Source organism: Psammomys obesus, unplaced genomic scaffold (assembly GCF_907164565.1).
Source record: "Psammomys obesus unplaced genomic scaffold, mPsaObe1.curated_primary_1811, whole genome shotgun sequence".
NCBI lineage: Eukaryota > Metazoa > Chordata > Mammalia > Rodentia > Muridae > Psammomys > Psammomys obesus.
This window is the reverse complement of record NW_026596073.1, coordinates 27,756,841-27,772,639: the sequence shown is the minus strand read 5'-3', so window position 1 is coordinate 27,772,639 and position 15,799 is coordinate 27,756,841.

The window sequence follows — 15,799 nt, the reverse complement described above, 5'->3', positions numbered from 1 at the left end:
GCCTTGGGTTCAGGAAACTGGAAACTGGTGGTGAGCCATGGCTGCTTGCTACTGAAAGTGTGGGCTGGGAAACTGCAGCCTCATCTGGCAGTTGCTAGCAAGGCAACGGCTCTGGCTCCACCTTGAGATGCCCTGATGAGGTGTGTGTCTAATTTTGAGGTGCTTCTCTCAGCCAAGAGTCGAGAGTTTCACAGCTTGGTAGATGGGCAGCTCCTTCATCTACCCCATTGGCATGATCATAATACTACAGGTCTTTATCACTTCTTTTGGTCTCAAAGAGGGTGAAGTCTATCCCTGTGAAATAATGTGAAGTGAAGGACCTCAGGCTGTCCACAGACTCTAAAACACTGGCTGCACAGCTATCCAGCCACTGCTTTGGTCCACTACTGGAGTAAGCGGCACTCTCTTCAGAGAACATCGTGGTTCCCATGGAAATAGCATCCTGGCATACAGATCTCTTTGGTTTACCAGAGACTACCAAGGCCCAAAGCTCTGCTCTCACAGAATGCTCAGGGAGAATTGACAACAGGCTCAGCGAACTCACCCAAACTCTGTCCAGAGCCCAAGTGAGTTGTCCACAGAGGAGGGTGTGGGCAGGAGCTATTTTCATTTATTATGTCAAGTATTCTAGACTCCACACTCCATTTGAGTTTCATGACCTTCCTGCTTCTATCTCCCAACCACAACATGTGGATTCAACCAGCCCACACTAACATATGCACACAACTACTCCACCCCAACATGCGGATTCAAAGACCCCAACAAAAACACGCAACTACTCCCCCCGGACATGCGGACTCAAACAGCCCACCTCAGCATACTTACTGAATTACAGTTTTCATATCGATACCCCATTATCAGGGCTGATTAAGTTGATACATGTTAAATAATTTGATGTTAGAGGAAATTTTTATCATTTTGTAAGACGTATGTATTTTATTTTTCCAGATAATGATAGTTATCATATACATTCTTGGGCCATGTTTGATACAATATTTTAAGACTGTGGAAAGGAATAAGTAAGAACACAGAAAAGTATTATTATTATTTATTGTTGTTGTTTGTTTAGAGGCAGGGTTTCTCTGTATCCCTGCTCTCCTGGAACTCACTCTGTAGACCAGGCTGGCTTCAAACTCAGAGATCCTCCTGCCTCTGTCTCCTGAGTGCTGAGATTAAAGGCATGTGTCACCACCACCCAGCAGAAAGGTACTTTTAAATTCTTAATTTATTTTGGCATTCTTAGCTTACATGGTTTGTTTGTTTTCTAAAAAATTATATTAGTGGAAATAAAAACGACTGAAATAGTGATAGAAGGTTATCAGATTATATGATTTAAAACATTATCTCTAAATTGCTCCGAAAATTAATAAAATTCATTATATTCTTGTGAGTTTTTTTCTAAAATAATGATTAGGTAACATGCAGTGAAACATTTTTAAGTGAAGTTGATGGGTTCATTTATTAAATAATATTAGCTCCTAGCAATAATAATTGAAAGAGTATGTGATAGCTCAATGGGACTCAAGGAACAGCTAAATATATTTAAGAATTAGGGTACTAATGGGGCACAATTTCTAAATAATGTTATAAGCAGTATTCTATAAATGGTTTTGGAGTCAGAACAAAAACTAAAACTCAGTCACCCCCCCATATCATCTACAAAAGTAACTTCCAGATGTGTTAAGGACTTAAATGTTGACTAGGAAAATATTCCAGTACTTTAAAATGCAGGTACATTTCTACGCAGTCCCATAGTGTTCAAAGATGTTCTTAACTATGGCAGCAGTGGAGGAAAATATTTGCATGTTTTACATATTAACATTAAAGATATTTATTTGACTAAAGGCACATTGAAATAATTAAAGTATGTTTTAAACTTTAATTTAAGATAAATGTGGACACGCATGTAAGTGATCACATGACTTTCGGAAAAAAAAATTGAATGAGGAACAGAGAGGAAATCAGCCATATAAAATAGCCAATAAACAAATTCTAAAACCTTTATCAGCCATACAAAGTGGCCAAGAAACAAATTCTAAAATCTTCATTACATCTGTAATTAGAGAAACATAGATAAAACAGTACTTTTTTTAAAAGAAGTTTTTCAAATTATGGTTGAGAGTTTGGAGAAAAACAATACAGGCCTGGCTAGATGACTCATAAACTGTGCTTAGGTCCTGGGATCCAGGCAAATATGGAAGGAGAGAGATGGCCCCACAGAGTTGGCCTCTGGGCTGCTACACACATGCCATCTACACTCTCAATAATAATAAATATATTTTTACAAACGTGGAAGAAAATTAAAAAGTTATTGGATGAACTGATAACAAACACATATTCATAAGCCTAGAGATTCCTTTTAGTCCCCAGCTCTCTTCTTTTGACAGTTTGAATTACTTACACTTTCCCTGAAAATAGTGTCTTCATTAAAGTTTTGCTTTTTATTAATATAGAATTATAGACTATATAATTTTAATTTATAAAATATTTTTACAATTATCATCTCTTTCCCTACTGTTATATATACTTGTGCTTTATCATTTATTTTCTCCCAATCCACACAGACTAAAGTTTGTTTAATTTATTGGCCTATTGAAAAGACAGACTCCAAGATTTAAATACCATCATTTTCTGCTTTTTATTTCAATAGTTCCTGCTTTGTTGTTCATTAATATCTTTGTCTATTTCATGCTTGTTTGGATGTTTTTAGCCATTTAATGAGATGGAAATGCTAATTACCCCGATCGGATTCACACAGTGAATACACATATCAAATTACCACCGTGCACCCAATAAACACGTATAATAACAACGTTTTGAATAAAAATAAAATTCTTCATGTAAATGCCTAGTTTATTATTTCTTCCATCCTTAAAAATAACATTACCTAAACTTACGAGGTTTCCTGTGTAAATTAATAACTGTACCCTGAACATTTTGGTGCACATTGATTTAATAATCACTTAGGCTTTCAGTTCTCTGACAACCATTTTTCAACAATGGTTTGATTTTATTTTAAATTTCTGGTTTCACTGCACCACAGTGAAAGTAGAACAATGGCGCTTTCTCAACTTTAAGCTTTCTTGCGACCTAGGGCATGAGCGACTTTCATAACTTCGTCATGCGTATGTGTGAGTATGTTCATGTTCACATGCATGGGAAGGGGTGGATGCGTGTGTTGGCGCTGGGTTGGTTGGGGAGCCTCACCAATGTGCCTGCGTCACAGCCCATGCGGGCTCTCTCTAAAGCCAGCTTCCTCTGGTGTCCGCGGTGCAGGCACTTGGAAGGCCGCCAGGCCAGGCCAGGCCAGCCTTTTACATGATTTCTGGGGACGCAAACTCTGGCCCTCAGGATAGCTTGGCAAGTGCTGTCTCCACGGAGACACGTCCCCAGCCTGATGCGGGATACCAGCTCTGACGGCCAGTGAAGTCCCCCACTGTTCAACTAGGCTCTCATTCATTCATCATGCTCACTGTCTCTGTGGTTTTGTTTCCAAAGGGACACAAAAACCGACCATGACAATTTTTTTTAAATGTAGAACTCAGGCTTATTGGTCTATGCATTCCGGTTTACCTGTGTAGTTGCCCATGAGGTATGGAGGTTCTAGCTGCTCTGTGGGGTGAACAGATTAATAATGAGAACTATGTGGCTTTTCATGTTTGCTCTGATATCATCATTCACATTTTTTGCATTTTGTATATTTTTGTTCCCCTTCCATTACGCTTATTCTTTCTGTATTATTCTATTTTAGGTGTATGTCTTATAAACAATCAGAAACTTAATTGTGTTTTGAGACTCAATCTAAGAGATCTGACATTTAATTCATCAAGTTTATTGTAATAAGTATAAACATTTGAGCTAGCTTTTAACCCATTGGCTTGTATTCCTCAGATTTCTTTTATACAGTTTTGATGTGTATTTCAAATGTTATCAAAATGAACTCTGCACCTTAAGTAGCACTATTTTATAAATTGTTGATGCTGTGTTCTAGTTCAGAGTCACACTATCAATAACAAGATCATCCATTCTCTTGGATATTAACTGCCTTGACCCACACAGGCTGGGGTAGAGGAGTGTTCTAAGTGAGCCAAACACAGTCCTTCTATCGGGGCCATTTCCTTTTGAAAGTTGAGAAGAGGCAATAGCATAGTGACCAGGAAATATATTGGCTCCTGGAAATGACTCAGGGGCCACTCACACTGTGAGGCAAGGTCCAGCTCTTTGATGGGAAAGGCTGGATATTTAAAGACCAGTAATGTCATACCCCTAGCCCCCCTTATTCAGGAGTGTCAGAATACCCTCATGGTGCAATGAAACAGTCCCGCAGTGAGGAAACTTAAAAGGAGCCAGCGCACAGCTTGTGTTGGGAGAAGGCATGTAGGGCTGCGCTCAGTGGCCATCACATACCTGCAGGAATAAGCAATGTTGAGGGCAATTTCACTTCTGGTTTTGTCTTTGGTGATCTGTGAAGTTTTTGGTACTGTCCACTCAGTTGTAGAATTAACACAGTGTCCTCCCGACCCCGCCCACTCTGAAAGTTTCCCTACCACCAACTACTTGATCAAACTCAAAATACCCAATTGGAGTTTGAAATTTCTACCAAGTATGACATTTGCCAAAAGAAAGGGACACACGCACACATATAATTGTATTTTGGCATCTCCTGATTTGTTACTTAGCAAAATTTTTCGTTGTTAAATTTTTCTCATGTCTTAGTGAAAACACTACCTTTCATGATGAAAAGGGGGAGGCTTAGCACATGCCCACGAGTCCATTTGGGTGTCAGGAAAGCTCACATGGGGAATAATTACCTCATTATTCACCACACTCCTGAAGCTCCAGTTCAAGAACAGCAAGCAGTTTTTTTTTTCCTTTTTCTATATAAAAAAAGATTGCCAATTTGGAGAAAATCCAGAGCACACCACTAACGACACGCAGCTAAGGAGAGTCCAAGAGAAGGGGGTGTGGGTGGCTGAGAGATCAGAGAGCCGTAGAGACAGAGAAGATGACACACCGCAGGGAGAGAAGGTGCTTCAGATGACAACTGTTTTCTGCTGAGTCCAGACACAGACATGTGTAGCTTCGAAAGAATTAAATCACGCAGCATACCTAACACATTATGCTTAAGAGTTACACATTCAACCTGAGGGTACAGCAGAAAGGGGCGGAGTGGCAGACGCCGCCGGAGGATCCAAAATGTTATCACAGTCCTTCCAAGTACCTCACGAAAGTGTCTGTACGACGCTGAAAAAAAATCTCAACCAAAACTCCAAGCAGGCACTGGCAATACATGAACTGGCACAAATAAGAGTTTCAAACGATTATTTTAAAGACTTACAGCACAGATGCCTGCCATACCAGGCTATTCGGGAGGCTGAGGTAGAAACACCCTAAGCTAAAAGGTCTGCCCTTAGGGTGAGTTCAAGGTCATCTAGAAAATCTTAGAAAGATCATGAAAAGCATGCACTGGGGGCTGTGGGGTTCAATGCCCAGTGTCAAAAAAAAGCAAGCAAAATAACAACAGACACAAACCAACTTCGTGGTCATCCTTTTTCCACATAGAAGAGACAGGAAGAGTGAGCTCTTACCCAGAGAGAGTTGTACACTGGACACAGGCTGAAGAGCGTTGGGGAGGACAGACAGTATGAATCAGAGCACTGTCTTGGGTCGTGGATTTGACTCAGCATGAACAGTCCTGCTTTGAACTTTAGCTTCAGGATCTGACAGGACCAAAGTGCAGGCTACCTAAAACAAACTTTCCAAACTGTGGCACAGTAAACATGAGCAATGGAGACAACATCTGTCCTGCAGCTACGTGTCAACACACTAAAACATGAGTGTGAAGAGAAGCACTCAGTCTCTTGCAGGAGTCAGACAACTCTTCCAAAATTTGTCTTTAATTGATTATATCAAGACAAACCAGTTTCACCTGTTCAGCCCCCTGGGCGCTGCACAAACAGACCTTCAGCTTTCCATCTGGCTCTCTGTTTCGCTCTTTGTCCCAACTTCTGTGATTTCCACCTCCAAGTTCCACTGAGGCCCCAGGAGTGCTCACTCTCTTCAACATAGCCCTGTGCCTTGTACGGCTGTAGCCAAGATCTCTCTGTCTTCAGGCCTTCCTGTTCCTTTTGTCCCTCTGCTCATGTCTTACATGAGCATCGAACCCCACCTTACCTCTCCTCCATGGTCTTGCCTGCACAAAGTCAGGCCTGGGCATGATATTTATTTGTATTTCTTACCTCATAGTTTATAAATTCAAAAAACATCACTAGATTTTAGTCACTTGTATTTCTCACCCTTCCCAGGGAGTTCCAAGGATGAAGCAGCTAGCTCTATTGTGCTAGTTTTCTTTCTGTTGTGTGGCAAACACCACAACCAAAAGGAAAAGGGCTTATTTCAGCTTATACTTCCATGTCTGCCACAGGGAATTCATGGCAGGAACTCAAACAGAAACTGGAACAGAAACTGTGGATGGACACTGTTTACTGGCTTGCTCTCTGGCTTGTTAGCGAGCTTTTCTTACCAAACCAGGCCCACCTGCCTAAAGATGAGGCCTCCCATCGTAGGCCGAGCTATCCCACAGGAATCATCAGTTAAGACAGCTTCTCATAGACAGCCCCACAGACCAACCTGATCTGGGCAATTCTTCAGCTGAGGTCCCCTCTTCTAAAGCTCTGTCAAGTTGGCAGTAAAAACTCACCAACACAGCCAGGAAGGCTAGGGGGTTAAGTCAGATGTGAGAAAAAGTAGCGACCAATGAAGAAATGCCAAGATCGAATAAACTTGCCAGTTAAGAAAATACTACTAAAAAAAAAAAATACTACTGGTGCAAGTTCTTGTTTGTGCTACTGAGGAAAATAATAAAAGTGGAATAATGTGTGATTTACAACATTAAAAAAGAGGGAAGAGAAAAGGGCAACACAGCTGCCAGTGCATGCTTTTGTTGGTAAAACTCATCCAGGTTGCACCTCCTAGACCCTTGTCTCTGCATAGCTCCAAGTATTGGTGCCTGCTTGCCTCAGTGGCTATTTCTCAAACATTTCCAGTTATTGTATTTAATGCTGTCATAAAGTCATTTTTTACTAACTTATTTTTAACTGTTAGATACTTAAGCCACTTCTCATTTCTCCTAATTAAAATTATTTAGCTCTCAATGCCCCTGAACAAAATCTTAATATACATCTTTTTAGAAAAATAATACGTAAGGTTCCCTTTGCGGTAAGTAACCTTGTTTTGCCTCTAATGAGACATTTCCTACCTAGCACCTTGGTGATAGCCATTATGTTTTTAAGTTTTTATCTTGTCCAGGTCATGAGCTGGAGCCCATCTTCTGGCTGATGGAGACGTCTTAACATGTTTTTTTAATGAAGCTGGATGCACTCTGTCCTCTTCAGCCTTTAGCTCTTAATTGACATGGCTTTGGAGAAGACTTTGAAATTACAGAGTCTTATATAACCACCCTGCTCCTCCTTGGCTATGGGAGAAACAGTTCTGCTGATGTTACAGAAATTTTTTTTTTTTTGAAATTTTGATCATTTTAAAGCAGTCACGCACATTATACACTATCTCACTATTTCTTACCAGAGAAAATGAAAGGAAAAGAAACCACCCAGAAGAAGCAAATGTTAGCATATCGCTTTCCAGATGTGAAATACGAGGTGTGAGAAGCCAACGGAAAATCATGCTGGTTCCCCAACATTGCTGTAACCATGTAGGAGACAGAAAGCAATGGCAATGCAATGGAACGCCAGCTTTCCTACTCCAGGGGCTGAAATCACAGGAGGGCAAAGCCACAGCGCTGCCCCGATGGCCACAGGTCAGACAGAACCCAGTGCCCTGACGTTCCTGCATGTTCCCCTCCTTGGCTGGGTCATCTTTCAGCACCTTCAGAGCCAGCAACGCTCCTTTCTGGCATTGTCCACCTCAGCCCCTGGCCCTCTGCCTCTCTCCTCCTTCTTGGCGCTCTTGGTGGCTGTGTACAGCTTGCCGAGACAATCTAAGATAAATTCCAGATCTGCCAAAGCACATGCTGCCTAAAGTAACGTTTTCCCAAGTCTCTGGAATCAGACCATGGGGAGAGAGGTGTCATTCTGACTTATGTGGCTGTCCACCCCTCGGGTAGCAGTGAAGTAGGTGATGGCACTGCATGATCTTAGGCCATGGGACTCAAGAATCTTGCTCCTTAGTGACCATGAAACTGCTATCCACTCACCTGCTTGGAAAACTCCCCTCATGGGAGTGCGCCTTCATGACACAAATGTAGGTTTCACTTGCCATTTATTAATTTACTTGCCCAAGCTGAAACTTACATTTGCTCAATTTGGACAGCTCCACTCCCTTTTGTATGGTATATCTGAAACTGTTGTGTTTCTAAATGTACCCAATAAAGGATTTTACGGAATTAACTCCTAATTGTAAAAACATGATTACTGCTCACGCTCTGGTGTGGAGTAATTAGTCTTGTGTATATAACCACTGCTCCGAATGTCCCCGCTACCGCCGTGCACTGCCTCATGGGCCACTTTGCACAGGCAGCCAGGCAGCTGGCACGTTACCTCTCTGCATGGAAAAAAAAAATGACGCTTTGGATTTTACACTCTGAAAATATATTGTACTATATTCTTCTGCAATAACTTTGCCTCTCACCTGTGAGCTTGCTCTCCTGGGTGTTTGTATAAATATGGGGTTACACCCAATGTAAACCGAAGCCCGTGTGTCGAGAACCTTCACCCAGCTTGATGGACCTTGGGGAAGACCCCACAAAGTAGAGGCCCACACTTCCTGATGATGTCACTTTGAAGTTGCCAACCACCCAGCTTATACCACGTAAGGAGCTTGATGGTACACTCGAGGGAGGAGGGCTTCAACGCAAAGGAACGGAGAGATGGACTCACAGAAATAATCTCTCATATCGAATTTATTGATCGAAATGTTGCAACGTACCATCGTCAACCGAGAACCCGTTCTTCTCTGAACCCCTGCATCTTTTCCTTAAAAACAGCATCTACTATAACTGCCTTCAGAGTCACATAACCGTGGTTGTTTGTGTGGCGGCAAGCTCTTAACAAAAGGCACAATCAATCATCAATAATAGAACGTTCGAAAATTTCATTCTGTAAGAATTTGTGGAGTACTTCCTCCTCTGACCCAAAGAATACAGGGAACTGACTAGACATCGAAGGTATGTCCTAGTTAATGGAGTATCAGAGCATTGTTATAGAGTGTATAGGTACCTGAAAGATGTCTGTCCTTACACGGAAGCGTATGGAATATACAGTGAAACAGACTGCAGAGGAGTAAATACCCTGTGATATTTGGAACAGGTGGACCTTTCAAAAAAGGTCCCTAATTATTCCCACACTGTTGAAATTATTTTAATTCTGCATCTCAGCAGATATGTTTCTATGGTGGAAACAGGTGTTCATCAAACGACAGTGATAAGAGAGACTGTAGTCGGGCTTGGAGCCTAGCCCACATCGTGTTGATGACAGATAAATTAGAAAAAAAAAAAAAAAAAAAACAACTCCCTCGAAACATCTCGCACTTCAGGAGGAGATTACACCTTTTTATAAGGCAAACATCAAGTTCAATTGCTCATTGTCTGGTGTGTGGTTACACCGAGAGATGCATCCTAAACCTCAATGGAGCTAAACAACCACCAGATGGGCTGGGGAGAGGCCACTCCTGAACAGTCCACCTGCACAAAAAGCAACTGGGGGAGAGCTAAAGATGTGCCTGCCTCCCGCTCAAATTGTTGCTTTATATTAAATAGCCAATGTAATGACTATCATGGGGCTTCAGGGGGGCGGGGTGGTAGGAGAGAAGCAAAGGACTTTTCATCAAAACATGTCTTTGGAGAGTTCCAGCAAGGTTTTGGCTCTCTGAGGGATTCTGTGTGGATTTCACATGGGTTCTGGGTTCTATGTATCGTTGATTGGCAGTCCTCTGTGACAGGATGCCCTGGACACAGGCACAGGACTCTGAAGATGACATGCTCTGTGACCTGGGGCAGGTCGGAGAACTTCTCTGTGCCCTCTTACCTACAAATGCAAGCTCCCAGAACTGACTGGTTCTGGTTTGGCTAGAATCTGCATATTATCCTGACTTCAGCCATAACTCACACACAAAGTGCATGCCCTGACTCAGTGGAGACCAGCATCTGGCTATAAACCATTTCCACATTCAACAAGAACCAACGGATCTTCAGCTATCTGGTACCACAGTGTAGAGTGAGCAAGATGAGTTAGTGGTTGACAGTGGGTCTGAGAGAGGAGAAGGAGGAGACAGCGCCCTAATTAAGTGCATCATATTCGTTTCATACTGACTCCCCTAGAACCCTGCGGTTTGGCATGACCAAACCATGGTGAGAACTAAGTAAGTGACCCACAGAGCCTGCAGACCCTATCTCATGGTAAGCCCCTCTAGCAGACATTCGAGAAAAGGAGAGGAAAGGGCTTCTTTTTGCCCTTGTGTCCTCCCAAACCCAACAGCCTCCACCTTTCTAGTCTGTCTCATACTCTGAGCTAAGGGTCTTCCTAAACCTTAGACTCGATCTTCCAACAGTTCTGGGAACTAGTCTGCATTATTGTCTCTACCTCACAAATAAGGAAACTGCCATTCAGAGAGATGAGATAAGTTTTCCAAAGTCAGAAGGAAAACAAACAAACAAACAAACAAAAAAAGCCAAAGCTGAAGACCATTCTGTGAGGTCATGAGGTAAGTGGCCATCAGCTACAGGCTGTGACCAGAAAGCTGCCTGGGGTACAGGGTGATGCTGTGTGAATTGGTCCAAATCACAATGCCTCAGGTTCAGGATCACACGAAAGCGAACCACATCAGCAACGATGTGTTCAGTTCTGACCTCCCGCCCTCTCCAGTGCTGGGCAGTGTGGGCATGGGGTGGTCCTATCAGCCACTCTATCCCTGGGTAAGTGGAGCAGATCCCAAGTGTACCCTGTTGCTAGGCTAGGAGGGCCTGCGTGTTGGGTGTGTCAGACGCACTCTGACATAAAATGTTTCCAGTTGCTTAGCACACAACTTCGGTGAGGTCACTGTTGTCGGCTGTGCGGGATGTGAAGGCACACCGCAGGGGAATGGAGGCTTATTTAAGGCCTTAAGAAAGCTTTTGCCCTTAGCCAAAGCCTTCCATTCACAGTATTTCTTGGTTCTCTCTGGATTTTTTGTTTAGGGGCTTATTTCTGTGCTGCTGTGTGTGCACAGCGTGTCCTCCGCTGGATTTTTATTATTATAAACTGCTTCTCATTACCACTGGTGCTTCTTGTTTTAAAACTTAATTTTAAATACTAATGTTGTTGTCCTGAATTATTTAAAAAAAAATCTAATCTCATACCTGTTGAGGTATCCTTGAGCAAGCTTCTAAATAGAATAATAGTATCTGCTGGGGGCTTGTTTTTTGTTTCAAACTTTATATTTGATATAAAATTTAGAAATTTAAGATTTTAGCTTTTCTCTTTCCTTTTAAATTGAGCATAAGACATTTATAATTCTGTGTTTAAGTTCAGCAGACTTCAGCAATTGTTCCTCAGGGTTTCTGGTAGTGTCTGATCCTAATTATAGATGCCTAAGGACATTCGTATATTTAAAACTACATTCACACAATCAGCATCTTAAAGCATTTCAGTTGACTTAATTAGCAAGCCTGAAAAAGTAAAAAGATCACAATGTTTATGCAATTTGTTTTGGTTGCCATTATAAACTTCAGTTAGGATTCACTTTAAAATGTTCAACCTAACTCAATTTACTATATCAATTAACTTACTCACTTTAACATATCAAGTTAACAATTTTATACATTTACATTGAAATTACAAGGCTAGAGTGGATCAATATCTGGACTCAGACCTAGTTACACTCAACAGGTAAGATAATAAATTCACAAAAACAGCTTCTTTTCTGTGAAAATATTTACATCTTGGGGTTTGATTCTCATAGCCTTTCCATATTTAATTTAAAATTTTCTTGGGGTAGAAACATGTACATCCATTAAAGGATGCCAGTTGCCATGGTAATTTACTGAGGCTTCTTAACTGTAAGTCTTTCAAGATAGGGAGGTGTGAATTCCTGCACTTATCCTGGGTTACTGAGAGACCTATGGAGTCTTAGCCTAAGGTGAGATGAGCTTGGCCTGTGGACATCTCCTTACTGTCCACCCAGTCCTGTGCCCAGCAGCACCCGTCCTATGGCCACCACTTGACAAAAGCTTGAATAATAATATGTAACTGGTCTAGTACACCATGAATTCAGGTTTGAAATATGATGTGTTTTATGGTGTTCTGTATTGCTTTTAATTTTTACATTATAGATCATTTAAATGGCCTGTAATTTTTTTCTAGTAACAACAACAACAACAAAAATTCTGCTTTTGACCATTTGGGACGTTCCGTATACTGACCACTGTTGGAGACCCCAGGTTTAGCTGAGGAACTGTGCGCATTGCTTTCTCCTCTTCCTCCCCTCTTCATCCACGTCCCAGCTTCTCCGTTCACTTGAGCCTATTTCTTTCAGGTGTGGTAGTGGCAGGAGAAGTACACGTCACAGTGTTTGCATCCCACTGGTGACTGGCTGGGAGCCTGCAGAAAAGGGGTGCCAGGTGTGTGCTTCCACGGAGCATCCTGAGGCTGTTAGTGCATGATGTTAGACGGCTTTCCAGAAAAGCTCAGCTGGTGCCTCCTAGCCGTTCTCATTCCGTTTCCAGAATGGGCTAGTATTTTCCAAGTCTTGCCTACTTGAGAGACAGTGGGATCTAGTTTTATTTTCATTGCTTATCCTGAGAGAAAGTAAAATCATCAGGGGCCAAGGGTTCCAGTGCCCTAAGCCAGATCAAGATACAGTCAGTGAGGAAGGAGCACTCATAAAACAGGCAGGTTTCAGTTCTGGATCTAGACTATAAAATGTTCCTAATGAATTTCCTAAGCGGTTATTTTAGAATTGATTCTATCAGGTACTTATGGCCATGTAGAATCCAGGGTATAGGAAGAAGCGAAATTGAGGATTGTTTCTTAAAACCAAGAATCCATGTCTTCATTCTTAGTCATGGAACCCTGGTACTTTGCTTTATGAATTCTCACAAGGTAAATAAATTAATCAGTAAATCCACATTAATAGAAAACTACAGTCACAATAACTAATTTGTAAGACCTGGGGTAATGCAAATACTATGATAAGATATATTGACTTGATGGTGTTTTGCAAATAGGTTTTGATTTTCGAAACTAACTAACACAATAGCAATCATTCCACATAAAATATTCATATCAGAAATGTTGACTGAAGTGATTGAAAGTCATTCATTTAAAACTAATAAATAAACACGCTTCTCTCCTTTATAATCCTGTATCGTCACACCCAATTTAACAGTGTTTCTTTCCATTATTTTTGCTCATCGGCAGAAACGGCTGAGGATAAAATTAAGCTCCCAATTTCCTTGACAGATAAGGGGAGATGTATGTATTTCCACATGAACAGTCTAGATAGGAATAGCATTTCAAAGAGAAGGAACAGCATGAACAAACATGAATGCTATGAAGACCAGGGATCAGGAAGCTGGCCAGTGTTCACCTGATCTAGTGAGGCATACGAGAGGCCGCCTGACACGGCTAACATCGTGACCGCTGCAAAGCCAGGCTTTCTAATTTTAAATCAGGAGCAGATAAGTATTCTAGAGAGACAGGCCTCATGAGAAAACTTCCAGAAACACACAATCTGGCCTAATGAAGGTGTCCACATATTAAGCACATATAAATTGCACGTGATTTAAACCAAGCATGGTACAATTTGGATAGTGTCCAATAAGCCCTCTTTAGCGAGCAAGTTGGTATCAGAAAACTGACAACATTAGAGTTTGTTCTGTGCCCACACATATGCATGATCTAATTTTTTTTCAGGAACTAGCTTTTTCTCACATCCTTTTTCTCAGAAACACAAACTGAACCAGTGGCTAAGAGGTAGAAGACAAGCAAGTCTATGCCCTTGCTGCTTGAGTCTAGAGCCCATGGCTTTTCCAGTAATTCTGAGGTTCATAACAATGTGGTGTTTTGGGGGCATCACTAATGTTCTTTATCCTGATACAAAGCCCAGGCATTAACTGAGAAATGTGAGTCACAGTGGAGCCAGTTAATGAACTTTGTCCAACCTGGTTCAGCATCAAGGCCACAGTGATGAACATGGAATCTTACAACCCCTGCTGTATGGCCACAAGTTTTGATGTCTAAAATTCAGAAATAGGAAGACTGTTTTTATTCTAACATAAATATCTACAATGATGTTAAAAAGAAAAGCAGGAAATTATAGAGAGGGTAAATTGGTTTTGAAAAATACAAATATTATTTTTCTTCTGAGGTCTTATCATTAGAAAAGCCTGCTTTTCAAATATCTCAAGTACCACCACCCCCTGTCCTTCTACTCCTGCTTCATTCAAAGTCAAAGTTACAGAATAGCTCTTTTCTGAGTGACATTATCATTTCTAGCTTCTAAGAGTGAAGCAACCCCAAATCCAGACTTGCCAGTGATAAAAGCAAAGGTATAGAGGCATGGTCCATGAGAGCAGGTGTGAAGGGAACACACCACAGGACAGGACTGTGTCTGGCAGAGGTGGCCTCCTTCATACCATCAAGGGCTCTTAAACTCTGCCAGAATAGCCCGCTGACCAGCAAAGGACAGACTGTTCATACTGAACAAAAAAATGACAATATTTTTAATCATTTGAAAATGATCTCATCTCTGATAATTTTTAAAAAATGCAAGTAAAAATAATACAACATTTGACTTTCTGGTCAGGGAAACCAGCTGAGCTATGGGGAAATAGTTAAGGTCTTGCACCAGATTTAAGGCAGCTCGGCAGTATTTCTTGTCACTCTCAGTGACAAGCCTATGGCCTAGTACTTTACCTAGAGGAGGATTATGCCAGGTGCATTCACTCCCTTGGCCCAGACATGGCAACGGCTGTGCCCTTTACAGAGACAAATCCCAGGACTGCCCAAGCGTCCTTCAGCTCATGGCGGGCACTAAAATCCCCCAGAGGTTGCCAGTGAGCGAGGGTTGGGAATGGAAACAGTAAATTATTTCACTCGGACATTTTTTTTTTTTTTTTTTTTTTTTGGTATTTACAAGGAACGCTTACCAAACAAATACATTGGCTAAACTCAAATTTTATTTTAAATTTAAATGCTTTTGGAGTTTTAGGGGAGAAAAATCAAGTGAAGCAGACAGGATGCTTTCCATTCCCTTCACAGAGCAGGCAGTTTTAAGGCTGAGCGGGCTCAGAGACAAATACACCCTGTGCTGGGTTTGTTGAGCTCCCTCTTGAGTGATGCTGCCTTTAAAGAGGAAGAGCCAAGCCATCTGTCCCCAGCAGTGCGCTGGGCTCTAAGTCAGTGCTTCTCAACCTCCCTAACGCTGCGGCCCTCTAATGCAGTTCCTCGTAACCCCCCACCACAAAATTATTTTTGTTCCTGCTTCATAACTGTAATTTTGCTACTCTCATGAATCATAATGTACATATATGATCTGTGATGGCTAGGAAATGGCCATTCGACTCCCGGAGGGGTCACGACCCACAGGCTAAGAACCACTGCAAAGTGCTGCCTTAAAGTCCTTCAGATCATCGTGAAGCAACTAGCGGCATGAGCATCCTGCTACCTGTGTCCTGCATCTTTGTTTTCAATACGCTGACCTTTCAAAACCTTGGCGGAAGCCGCTGCTGTAAGGCCCTGGCATCCTTACCCTTATCCTGCCTAGGAATGGCCATTCCTAAGCAGCACAGAGCGTGTGGCCTTATAAA